This window comes from Poecilia formosa, unplaced genomic scaffold, assembly GCF_000485575.1.
Source record: "Poecilia formosa unplaced genomic scaffold, Poecilia_formosa-5.1.2 Scaffold184, whole genome shotgun sequence".
Taxonomy (NCBI): domain Eukaryota; kingdom Metazoa; phylum Chordata; class Actinopteri; order Cyprinodontiformes; family Poeciliidae; genus Poecilia; species Poecilia formosa.
Window position 1 is genome coordinate 1,536,080 of NW_006800123.1, and position 13,167 is coordinate 1,549,246.

The window sequence follows — 13,167 nt, forward strand, 5'->3', positions numbered from 1 at the left end:
AAGGTCGGAGGAGGATTTTTTTTAATGCTTAAAGTTTAATAACTTATCGCTTGAATACGAGTGAAATAATCTCAGCATATCTAGTTCTTTATCTATATTAATGACACTTTTCCTGAAAACAAACTCCTTTATCTTCCTGAAATTGATTATTTTTGTATTATTTCAAGTGTATTAAGGTATTTGCAGTAGAAACTAGACCAAAAATAGAGTTTGTGTTTGTGCAGTGAACATGTAGACACACTCTTACATGTGTGACTAGAAAATAAACATGTTTCCACTGCTGAAACACAAAGTCCTAACTGGGGGGTAGTCGGAGTTGCTCCCAGTCTCCCAGCAGGAAATCTGACTTCAGAGGGTGTTGTGGTTGATTTTGTTTGACTGGGAATTCTGAATTTCCCAGTACAACTGGAACGCAGCATAAATGGAAAATCATCGTAGCATAACATGAGTTATGTTTGGATTTCGGCGGTGTACCATTACAGAAGTAATTTTTGCCGTCCCTGATGATATCGACTTGGACGTGCATAAAGAAAATGACTCTATGGTAACATCTACATGTTTATAGGAGTTTAACTCACTTCACTAAATCTAATTTCCATTTGGGAACCACGTTATGCGATCGGTTCACTCTCAAGCTGTGAGACTGCAAAAGCATTTGCATTTTCAAATTGAATGGAATACAGTGATGGAAAGTCAACATAATTTAGAGCAACGCTCAGCAAGATGTTTAATAAAGATTTATGCGGTAGATCATCGTCTGTAAATATGTTTTTTTTTCTGTTCGAGCTAAGAAATTGTATGTCGGGGAAACACCCTGCGACCTTTTCCATGCTGGTTGGAGAGCATTTGCTGTATTGTAAACATTTGTTTCTCCAGCTCACCGCACATAATGTAATTAACATTTATATGATATTAGCTTGGGGAGGGTTGCATGATGCGCATACTTTCAAGGTTTCATTTAACAAACAAATTAATTTACTCGTATTTCCAGGTGAGATTGTTTTTTTTATTTGTGCAGAAGCTTTAATGAAATTGATAACAGTGACGGATACACACGTTGCAAAGTCACCAGGTTCAACTGGAGGAGCAACACACTAACATAACCCAGCATGAACTCTCTCTCAGAAACCCAGCTTGTCATTTCAGATATTTTTTAATGGCTCAAAAGCTTAATAATAGTTTCAATTTTTCTTCCCCTGAATATGACCAGACATGAAAGCATCTAAATGCCACACTACATCTTCCCAAATTGTTTTATTGCCAGATGATATCGCATTGATTCAGTCGCAAAAGGCGATCAATCAGTTCCCCTGGCCTGGGATGGAAAAGTCATCCGGCTTTTACAGATGGAATCAATCATGATGTGGTTCGAAATTGAAAACGCGACACAGTGATGAATGTCAAAGGTGGAGTGGAGAGCAGGCTGAATTGTAATGGTTAATTCTGCTAAATGCAAGTCATGAGAAGACCGTCGTTTGATGGACGACGTTGGGATTTGGAGGTTTTTTTCAGACAGCAGGACTCAGAAAGGTGGAACTTCTTGATCTTAACAACAGAAACTGACCACCATGCAAAGTTTAGTGGCTTCTTATCATTGTTTCCATCAGGTTTTTGATGTAATAAATAAAATATGACAAATTATGCCAAATGAAAAAGAAAAAAATCTAAACAAAGGTAAACATTGTTTTACTGCGATCTATAATTTTTGCAGCTTTAGATGATTATTTACGTTCAGAGGCACTTAAAGATGGTAACAAAGTCGGCCTTCCATCACCTGATGAACATTTCCAGGATTAAAAGACTAATGACCTTACAAGATCTGTAGAAACTCATCCAAGAGTTTATCTTTAGTCACATTGATTACTGCAACTATGTCTTCACATGTCTGCCTAAATAATCAAACCTCCGGCTGCAGCTGATCCAGAACGCTGCTGCTGGCGTTCTGAATAAAACCAGGAAGTTAGAGCACATCACCCAGTTCTAAAGTCCTTCAGTGGCTCCCTGTAGCTCAGAGGATAGACTTTAAAATACTGTTGTTAGGTTATAAATCACTGAATGGCTTAGCACCACGATACATTAAAGATCTGTTGTTGCCTTCTGGTTCTGGTCTGCTCTGCATCCCCAGAGCCAGAACCAAACATGGAAAACCAGCATTCAGCTTCTGTGCACCACAAATCTGGAACAAACTTTCATAAAACTGCTGCCTTTAAGTGGCTGCTGCCTCAACCTCTCTTGAGTTATAGTGCAGGACTGATAAGGCAAATAAAGTCACATTTCATGTCGCACATTAATGCAAATATGTTAAAGATTCTTTAGTAATATTTTTAAATTAGTGCCACAAACTCTTTGATTTTGAAAACACAAAAACAATCCTGGATGGATTGATCAGTCTGAAAATATGTTAAATATTACTTAATTTTAAGAAGCACTTATTGAATGCTGAAACAAAAAGCTATTAATTGATATTTTAACAGCTTAATGGGTTTTATCAATACATTCTGGCTCAACCGGCCCTTTAAGAACATTTAGATTTTTTTATACGGCCCAAAATGAAAGAGTTTGACACTCCTGCTGTAAATCAAGACTAAAAATCCACCAGTTTAGATTTGGTTTTTATTCATAATAACTGGAATATTGGCCAACATATTTGATGATTTTAATGATGGTAGTTGACAAAATGCTGTGTTTATGAGCACTTTGATCTGCCTTGTTGCTGAAATGCTCTATAAAAATAAACATGATTGACTTCTGTGGCACGTTTAAAACCCAAAATGCTTTACAGAGAAATTAGCTAAGTTAATGTATAAGTCTAAAAAAATGTCAACCATCTGAATAAAACACATCTCTCTGCAGCTATAAAGGGAGTGATCTTTAATATACAGCTATGAGGGCCGACTTATCCCCTCAGTGTTGCACTAATTGCTCTGGATCAATGAAACTGTTTAATTCAAAAGGAACGTTCTCCGTCACACTGAAAGCATGAGGACCTTCGGGGAGACGAGAATCATTTATCTGTGTTTTCTGCTGCTGTCTGGAGGAATACCTGTCTGAAGAGCGACAGAGAGGGCTGAAGAGTGAGGAAGGCAGACAGGAGATAAAGGAGAGGAGGCACAATGACTGATCTCTTCTGAAGCTGCTTGGTTTGCCTGCATGCCTCGAGGTGTCGCGTCGTTATTGAATCACTTCCTTTGTTCTGTGGAGAGGTCGACGGGGATCAGGGACAGAGTTACAGTCATGTCAAGAATACCTCCAACAACTATCTGTAATAACCCAGCATAAGCAGCTTCACCTACTCAGAACGGTGAATGTAGACCGATTCTGAATCAGGTGGGAAATAATATCACTAATGAGTTTTATTCTCTCTTGAAATACTTCCAGAGGAAACCAGTTTAAAGATGATCAAGCTTATTTAAATCTACCATATTTTTTGCCTCTACTTTGTCCCACATTTTGTACCATGCAGCAGTGTTGTGGTACTCGAAGTTGGTCTTGGTCTCGAGACCGGTCTAAAGACCATTTTCTGATGGTCTCGGTCTCGTCTCGGACTCGACCGCATTTGGTCTCGGTCTTGTCTCGGTCTCGGGCTCTGAGGACTCGGCATTTTATTTCAAGACCAGTCGAGACTGCAACTGTGAAAATACCACTAAACGTGCAGCATACTGTCCAGTTTATTTGTTAACATCTTTGTTTTCAGTTGATGCAAAATGCACCTATTAAAATCCAAGCAACTACGTGTTTCTGTTTTATTGGATGATTTATTGTTTTTCTTTTTTCTTTCTCTCTTTCTACCCAAATTGGTCTACAGTTTCATGCGTTAGTCTCTTTTAGGAAGAATAATTTTAACAAAGACTTCATGGCTCATTTTTTTATGTTGTTTCTGTTTTATTTATTTATTTATTTTTAGTATTTAGAATATCTTCCAGTTCCAGTGTTAAATGTTTATTACAATTTATAGTATTACTTAAAAACAACAATATTATCACTTATCACAATAACTTCTGGAACAATTTATCATCCAGCAAAATTTTATATAGTGACAGGACTAATTGTCAGAAATATATTTCACATTACCTGTGTTTTCATTAGCTGTAAAGTTAAGGAAATTGAAATTACTCAAATGAATTCTCTTAATGAAAACACACCAGTTTTGAAAAATATGTATATAGTTTTTTTGAACAATAATTTACAACAAGGCATTTCAAAATACGTTCCCTCATAAAAACTAAAACTAAAAACAAAAGTCAGAAGGTCAAGAAGAAAAGATTTTCTTTAATGTTTCCAAATGTTTTAGGCACCAATGTCAGTTCTCCTTTTTACTGTACAGTTTTTGAATATTCATCATTGTTTTTTTACGACTTCTCCAGGATAAAAAAAAAGAAGAAAATAGAGTTTTGAGAGATGAATTTTGCCTGATCCCTGGGAGCCTCATTCCAAGGCCAAATTGACTATTGATCTTCATCTCTTTGTCTATTAAGGGGAACCTTGCATGCCAAAATTGGCCACAGCCATGACGGCGGCCATATCTCAATGCTGATTGATTCCAGGCATGCTGCGGCGGACCAAGGTTACGGGAGGTGTGTGTGTGTGTGTGTGTGTGTGTGTGTGTGTGTGTGTGCGTGTGCGTGTGCATGTGTGTGTTTCCGCCCACCTGACAGTGTGCATATTATCGGTGTACTGCAAAAACACACAATCTTACCAAGTAGTTTTGTCCAGTTTCTACTGTAAATGTCTTAGTAACACAAAACTAACTTTTCAGCAAGGCATAGTGCCAAACTCAAGGGCCCGGGGCCAAATGTGGCCCGCCTTAGCTTTTTATGTGGTCCTCTACACTCCACATTGCATGAATAGGTCCTTCCAGTTTTTTAACAAATCTGTAAAACTCACTCAACGTTCACACAAAATCTACAGATTCCCACATTTTCTTCTATTTTTTACTGCTAATTTTTCTCAAAATTGGCCATAACCATGGAGTTTAAGTGAGCTCTGCCTCAGCCAATGTCAAGTTATAGTCCATGAGCGATAAGCAATTAATAAAATGTCACATTTAATATCAGACATTAATACACATATCATAAAAATTCCTTACAAATATTTCTAAATTAGCGCCACAAAATCTGTGATTTTGATTACAAAAGAAAAAACAAAAACAATCCTCAGTATTACTTAATTTTAAGAAACTTATTGAATTCTGAAACAAACCACTACTTATTGATATTTTTACCAGTTTAACTCATTTTATCAGTACATTCTGGAACAACCAGCCCTTTAAGAACATTCAGATTTTTGATTTGGCCCAAAATGAAACTGAGTTCAACCTGTTAAAAAGCTTTTTTTAGTTAATAATTGCTTAATATTGATGGAAAAGTTCTAGCAGATTATTTCACTTATAGCAACACATTTTTCCCATGTTATAAGTAAGATAATCTGCCAATGAAACCAGTCATTTTTCATCAATATTAAGGGATTATTTACTTAAATAAAGCTCCTCCATCTTGCCGAAAGGTTACATCTAAGTTAGTTTTGTCTTATTTCAAGTATTTGCACTACAAACTTCACCAAAAAACTTAAGATCCTGTGTTTTTGCAGTGTAGCGCAGGTCTCCACACATTTTGGTAAATTTTTTAGCAACAAGGTGGAAGAGGAATCGGATTCAGACCGGTACTGTTGCTCCGTTCCCTTGTGTTGAAGGTCTTGATGCGCTCTGGCAGAGCAGAGAAGGAGAAGACTTCAGGTAACAGGAAAAAGAAAAGGAAAACCTCCCTAATGCAACCCAGCGAGAGATGAACGGTTTCTCTGATTGCTTTTTCTCTCCAAAGGAGTTCTCATCTGTGGCTTTTACTGGTTGGAATGAAAGGAATTGATTTCCTAAAATGTGCCTCTGAACTTCAGAGCACTTACGCCTTTCTGCTCAAATTTAACTTAATGAATCTAATTTTTCACATGTTTGTTTTGTAAAAGAATGGGAATTGTATTCTTCTGTGAACCTTTCTTTGCTTGAACTCACTGATGGAAGTTTTCTAAAGTGTTTGAGGCTTTCTAAGTTTGTCGATAATTAATGTGAAACTGCAGCCGAAGCTGCTTTTACTCCCACTTCACATCTCTGATCTATAATTAAAATGCATTTTCTCTCATGATACTCGTCAGCAATGTCACTCCTATCATTATTTTATGTGTTTTCTCTGTTTTAACTGCAACATGACTCACAAAGTCTTATCACAGAAAGAATTTGGTTGAGGAAATGTATGGTCCTTTTTTCCAGTTTTTCACAGTATTCACATTACACTGCAAAAGCACAAAATCATATTACATATTTTTGTCCAGTTTCTACTTCTAGAAAGTTACAGGTAACTTTTCATCAAGATATGGGACCTTGTTTTAAGTAAATAATTATTGAATATTAATAATAAAAAAGTACTAGTTGTACTGGTAGATTACTTTAAATTACAACATGGGGAAAATGTCTGGTTTTAAGTTAAATAACCAGGCAGTGGAAATCGTACTTTTTCATCATTATTAAGGAATTATTGACTTACAACAAGCTTCTATTAATCAATGATAAGTCACTTCTGAGTTAGTTTTGTCTTATTTCAAGTTTGCTGAGATGTTTGCACTTGAAACAAAACAAAATTATTGGTAAGATTTTGCATTTCTGCAGTGCAAATGAATCTTTTCATATTTCTGCATATTAAAACCACAAACATAAATGGGTTTTATTGAGATTGTATGTAATAGGCTGATGCAAAATTGCATATATTTGTGAAATGAAAGAAAAAGAAACGGCTTTGAAAGATTTTTTAGAAATAAAAACAAAATATACTTCAAATATACTTTATAGAACTATTTTTTGCTGCAATTACAACTGTAAGTAAGTACAGGCATTTTAGTTATCTACTGGTTTTGCTGGTGTATCAGATGAAATCCTGATAATATAGACTGAAGATTGGGTTTAAAGAAAAGTTCAGGCAAAGTTAAAAATATATACATTTTAATTTAAATTCAATTGAAAACACCTATTTGTCAAAAACTAAAGTGAAATGTTGCAACTCCTGCTTCTCTGCATATCAGCTAGTCTCAGTTGTGAAAGCAACACCTTGTTTCCAAGGTTACGCATCATCGCAACAGTCCGAAAAGTAAAAGAGTAAAAGTAAAAACTCTTCCAGTTGCACAGCATCAAAAACCAGACATGCAACGCTTCAACTGAAAACATTATGAATAAAAATCAGAACTGCTCCAAATCTAAAATTGTTTCTACAATAACTACTAGATCAGGCAATAAAATCTATTTTCAACCAGTGCAAAAATCATTTCCCTGCAGGTTTTAAGCTAAAACCCAAATGTCTTCTTTCTCTTATGGCGTGCCGGCAAAAGCAAATGAGCCGTTTCTAAAATGTCAGATGAAACGCTGCAACCTTTTAAAAGGTTAGGCATAACAAGAGGAGCCCATACTGTACAAACACCACATGTCTGAGCGTCAGATTAACCTCCCTGCAAACTGCTGGGCAGATAATGAAGACATCAGAATGGCTACCAATCATAAACCGTGTTAGATTAGTTTTATTCATAGTGTGAATATTAATGTCGGCTCTAAAGCATCAATAAATCATGAGTTATGCTGAGGGGGGGACACTGGTTTTTGAATTATATCTCCATGCATAATTTGATTCTCCAAAACAGATGCTCAGGGCGATGTGGGGGCTTTGTGACGGGGGATCGAAGGAGAATCCAGAGAGGAAGGAGGAATCCTGAAGATGGCCTCCAGCGCCAGAGGAAGGCCTGGGAAAATAGTCTGGATGTAATTCAGCTATCCGTGTGAAGCTGTCTGAGTCGATCTGCTTCTTCTGTTTTGGTAGAACAACTTAATTTGTAAATGCGACACAATTAAACCAGCGTAGATGCAAACACACCTGGTTAAATTCTCTAATTAGCTTTCTAATTATAACATGCAGATCAAACTTCTTCCAGCATTAAAATGGATGTTTATTTCCATCTTCCAACTCTGCAGAGCATAGATGGAAAAGCTAATTTAAAAAAAGCAGCTGACACAAATACATCTATAATGTGATCATCTCAGTTTGAGGAGATGTATTATGCAATATTATGACTTTGAAAAGTTAACACCCACAACAATCCAGATATTTGCTGTTAATTTTCCACTGTGTAACTTCACAACCGTAGACCTGTGTTCCTAGGAGTCACTGAGTTAACATAATCTCCCTCCTCTGTATACCAAAGTATTCCAGAGTCCAGTGTGAGGCCATCTGTCCGACAGACCGATCTTGGCCCAAACGGCTCAACTGATACCAAACAAAGCTGCAAATCCACAGCAACGAGGCCGGAAAACACCAGAATTAACAGTTTGCGATTAAACTGTCAAAGTCCAAACTGAGCTGCTGTTGTAAGAGAGCTGCAGAGAAAACAAAAATGTCTGCAAACCTCAAAGGCCGATTCCTCCACAGTGGTATGAGAGAGTGATAAAGTTATACAGAAAATCATTTCTTCAGGTTATTGCAGCTAAACGTTGCTGTACATTATTAAATCACAGGTTTCACTTAATTCTCCCACGACTGTGTTAGGAGTTATGAACGCCCTCATATATTTTTTTCATTAAATACCATAAATTCCTGGTTATTACCAGCCAGACAAGTACTTTTTCTTTAGAGTCTCCTCATGTCCTCAGCGCAGTGGCTCCTGCTGTATTGCCTTGATTAATTTCTACGCCTTCACACTCATTCTGAAACTCTGTGAAGCCTTTTTCCCCATTACCTGCAAAACATCCGCCTGTGAGGCATGGTGGCCCTGAGGTGCCGAAGCAAAATAACTCTGGGAGAGTTAGCGTTTCACAAAACAACACAATGCTGCTTTAAAGCTGCAGCAGGCAAACTGAGAGACAAGATATTAACTCAGTTTACAACTTTAATAGCTTATTGTGATCAGACTCCCACAGACTGGCTATTATTTTTTATTTGGAGGAAGATTCTTTGCTGCTAACAGTTAGTACCTAGTTTCTGAAATTGCTCCTTTATCAATTATTATTGAAGACTGATCAGTGATTTTGTTTTTGGCACTGGAAAATAATCAAATAATTGTGCAAACAGGAATTTGTCATAAAATTAAGAATATTGCTGAGAATCCTGACCATACTCTTGTCTCCGATCAGAAGCTTCTCTAGATTTGCTGCAACACTGATTGCTACAGGAAATCCTTTCATTAAAAACTTGTATATGAGTGATATTTAACTTCCCTTTGGTATGAATAACATTTTATGCATTAGAATTAAATTAAACCTTGTATTCATTTTTGTTTTAACAATTAAAAAAAAACTTTCCTGTCAGTCAAATGTAACTTTCCTTCTTTGTTCAGTTTTTTTGTTCACATCTCCATAAAAACTCGACCAGCATCCATAACGTCTACATTAATAAAAATAAATTTTTACTTCTTAGCTTCATTGAATGGGAAAATCTTCCAGTTTGAGATTTAGACAAATTCTGGTTTGCACATATTTGGTGCAAGGAAAAAGCCGTGTCCTTATTCTTGAAGTTAAAATCTACCTTTTTATTTTTTATTTAGTGGGTTCGTTTGATTTTTTTTTATATATTTATTATTATTCACATTGAAATAGTATTATCTCAGTTTAATTCATTTACATTCAGTCTATTGAGTTCGAGATCATGCAAGGTTAGAGCTAAAGTGTAAAGAAAAACTTTGAGACCTTCAGAAAACCTTTCTTTGATCATAACCACCTTAAAAGATTACAAGAACGTGAGACTCTTTGGAAAGAAAATTAAAAAACATTAAGTCTTTTTCAAAGAGTTTCTGCAAAAGTTAAGGTTACTAAGGTTGAACATTCTTAGTCTTATTTCCACCATCATAATTAAAGTTTAACTGCAAGCATTTACTTCTGATTTTAAATGTCCCAATGCAGCTTCCAATAATAAAAATGGGATAAAAAGCATTTTTATCTGTGATTCCTAGAACATGAACCCTTCGGGCAGTTTTCCCTGTTAATGATAGTGGCTATTTAAAACACATTTACGGCTTCAGAACTAATGAGTTCATTGGTTTTTTAAATGGTTTCTAAATGTCCTCTTGTTCATAAAGCTACTGCATTTTCCCAAATCCAGTTTTGTTTTGTTTTTATTTCTGATAACCAAGAAGAAAAGTGTGAAGGAAATATATGCTACAAAGCAGACTATGCTGCACACCAATATGTCTGTGGGATCATTAATGTTGATGCAGATGTTATAAACTGAAAATGGAACACAGATGGGTTTTTGCACAGTTCATTACTTGGGCTGAAAACACAGTTTGTTTATGTGTGCACACATCGATGCGTCCTGCTCTGAGTGGGTGAATCTGAGCCGCGGCAGAAGGTTGCTCCTGCAGACGCTGGGAGGCTCAGCAGAGACGCTTCCCCTTGGTGTTCACCAGCAAACCAAAGCTGGGTGAAGCTGTGGAATTGACTGGGTGTCCTGTCAGTTCTTACATTTTACAAAGAAAGTTAATCGATAGACAGTGAGGTGAAAATTGTATTTTCCCCTCTTGAAGATTTCTGCTGTTTTTGGTCAAACTTAAAAGGTTCAAATGTTTAAATAAATAATATCTGGAACCCTCGTATATTTGTGGTTCGGTTTTTACTTGGAGAGTGAGATTATATGCAGAAAACCCACTTCCACTTCCACCCCTCTGAATAATTTGGTCCTTCATCACAGTTCCTGAAAGCCTAGATCTGGTTTGCCAGTTTATGTAGCTGATGTTGAGGTAAAATTCAGAAAATATATAGTTAAAATATTAAAATATAAAATTCAAGGTGGAATAAAAAGTATTCATGCAGACTTTTGCTTTTAATTTAAGTTATTAGTAACAGGGACCTAAAACATCCAGAGTCTTGTCCTAAAATGCAATTTTGGCCAATAAATAAATAAATAAGCAAAATAAATGAGCCACATCCTGTTCTTGCTGCTAAAAAGATATTTTTTTAAAATCCATAAAAAAGATTAACAATTTAAGATATTTTTTACTGTTTTTGGTTTGGAAAACTTTCAAATTTACTTCTTTGCTTATTTCATTAAAATGTTCTGTGTTTAGTTTGTTTATTAAAAATTTAAAAACAGATTAGTTTTTGCAGTTATCATTGGAAAGAAAAATACAAAAAAACTTTTGTGGCTCCTGACTAGTTTCAATTTGACATTTTTGGCCCCCGTACCAAAAAGTTTGATTTAAAGGTGACAAGAGACCCTAAAACAGCTTGAAATAGTTTTGTGCAAAAAAGAAAAGTGTAAAAGACATGTTCTGTATAGCTCATATCCTAACCTGTTCAAGGACGCATAATAAGTCACTAGATCTAAATTCCTCATTTACAATTTGATTGGGATGTCAAAAATTTCCAAATTACAGAGAAGTGTGACCATTTGCAGATCTAAATCTGCAGGGCCTCCGCCAAGTCATTTACACGCAGCAAACTGGATCTTGATAACAATCAAATGCCCAAACAAACAATCCCAAGCTTCTGCAGCTCTATTTTCCATCTGCACCGAACCAGCAGAGCGTCACGCCACTGCAAGCTGTTTGGTTGGGTATGAAATAGGCTTTACACTTGAAGAAACACAGCAAACCGGGTTGTGTGTGTGTTTGTGTGTACGTGTTCAACAATAGGAACCTGGGCACAATGCTGGAGTCTCAGGTGAGGTCCCAACCTGCAGGTAAAAGGATCCAGTCTGCAGCTGAGTGCAGGAGGAAGCGGAGGGGAGGCGGCTCTGGAGAGATGTGTGGAGAGGACAGTAGAGCGTGTTTTGCTTGTCAGTGAAGACAGAGAGAGGCGACTGCGCCTTGCTACACCTGTCAGACGGATGAACAAAGTACATCTGTTCATTCCCCTCGTCCTTTGTAAGGTGTCACCGACTAAGAACGTGGCTTTCTAAAAGACGGATTTCTGCTGTCGGGCTGTTGCTTTGTTTTTCTAAAGCTCAAAGTGATTCAAAACTTAGACGCAACAATCCACAGTCAAATTAACATTTTTGGTGTCAAAAAACGACATTCTTGGGTAACATGACACTGTCATAAACATGAAGGAGTCTTCATAAATGTTTATGACAGTTGTCATGAAGTGTCTTTTGGTAAATAGTGACACTTTTAATTGACTTTTCATGCAAGTTTTAATCTACACCCTGCATTCATGGTAGGTGTGGTGTGGGGAAAGAGCTGATTGTTGTCTGTCACAACATGGTAATTGTTTCAATAAAGATGTAATAAAGATATTGTTTATAGAAGGTAAATATTACACTTTTAAAATTACCAGAAACAAACACCTGAAATATATCCCTCATTATACAATGAATTTACTTAATAATTTGAGGGAAGGGTTTTTTCAGTACATAATTTCCACAAGTCTGAACAGGAAGTGATTGACACCATCTTAGTAGGCAAGCGCATGAGTTGCAGAGTTGACCCATGAGACGGAGAAGAAAAATATGTCAGACGACGTGGACAAGCTGCCTCCGATCTAATGCTAAGCATAGTTAAAACACCATGGAGGAGCTTCACAGCCTCAAATCCATGGACTCATACAATCAATATTTAAATGGACTTGTAAAAGACTCTTTGTGTGAATAACAAGGTTTTGGCGACTGGCAGAGTAAGTACATATAGTATCTTACACCTAGGCTACACGTCCGTCTTAGCTAGCAGACAAAAGCTACATTAGCTAAGCTAACTGTGTTAGTTCGGTAGTAACTACTACAGTAAATATTTAGGTTAGTATTACACAGAGATAGGTAAAGTAGCAAAAATTGTGATTTAGTAATAGTTGTAATGTACTTACCGTTTATAAGTTAGATAAACTTATAAATAAAGCGAGGCGAGAGCTAGTTCTAGGCCTGTGGCTTGTTTATTGTTGTCATAGCAACTCCATAGCAACTGGAAGTTACGAGACAAAGTTCACGAAAGTGAAACTACGCATTGAATTAAAGTTTTAATGACAAGTATGAACAGCTAAAGGCAAAATATATACTTTTTCAATACATTTGTTGGTATTGCAATAATAAAGCCTTTACAAACCTTGAAAATTCTATATTATTCCAGTTTATACGGACTAATCTCTGGACAGTAGCTGGCTGCCACAGGTGACACATGAAAGCTGTCAAACTGGCTGATGGGTTGATCTTTCCCGTA

At 36.5% G+C, this 13,167-nt stretch overlaps 1 long non-coding RNA gene across 3 annotated transcripts in view; it reads right to left on the reverse strand.

The window, feature by feature from the left end:
- Positions 1–12,889, reverse strand: part of LOC107837869 (uncharacterized) — a 76,222-nt gene extending 63,333 nt beyond the window's left edge. For 2 of the 3 annotated variants that reach the window (XR_001663921.1, XR_001663922.1), the window contains exons 1-3: positions 12,818–12,889; positions 11,657–11,835; positions 3,044–3,193 (exon numbers count right to left, since the gene is read on the reverse strand). This is a non-coding gene — a long non-coding RNA (uncharacterized LOC107837869). Of the gene's footprint in view, positions 1–2,848; positions 3,194–11,656; positions 11,836–12,817 lie in introns of those variants that run through there. The other variant, XR_001663920.1, reaches the window with a different exon arrangement.
- Positions 12,890–13,167: the final 278 nt, after the last annotated feature.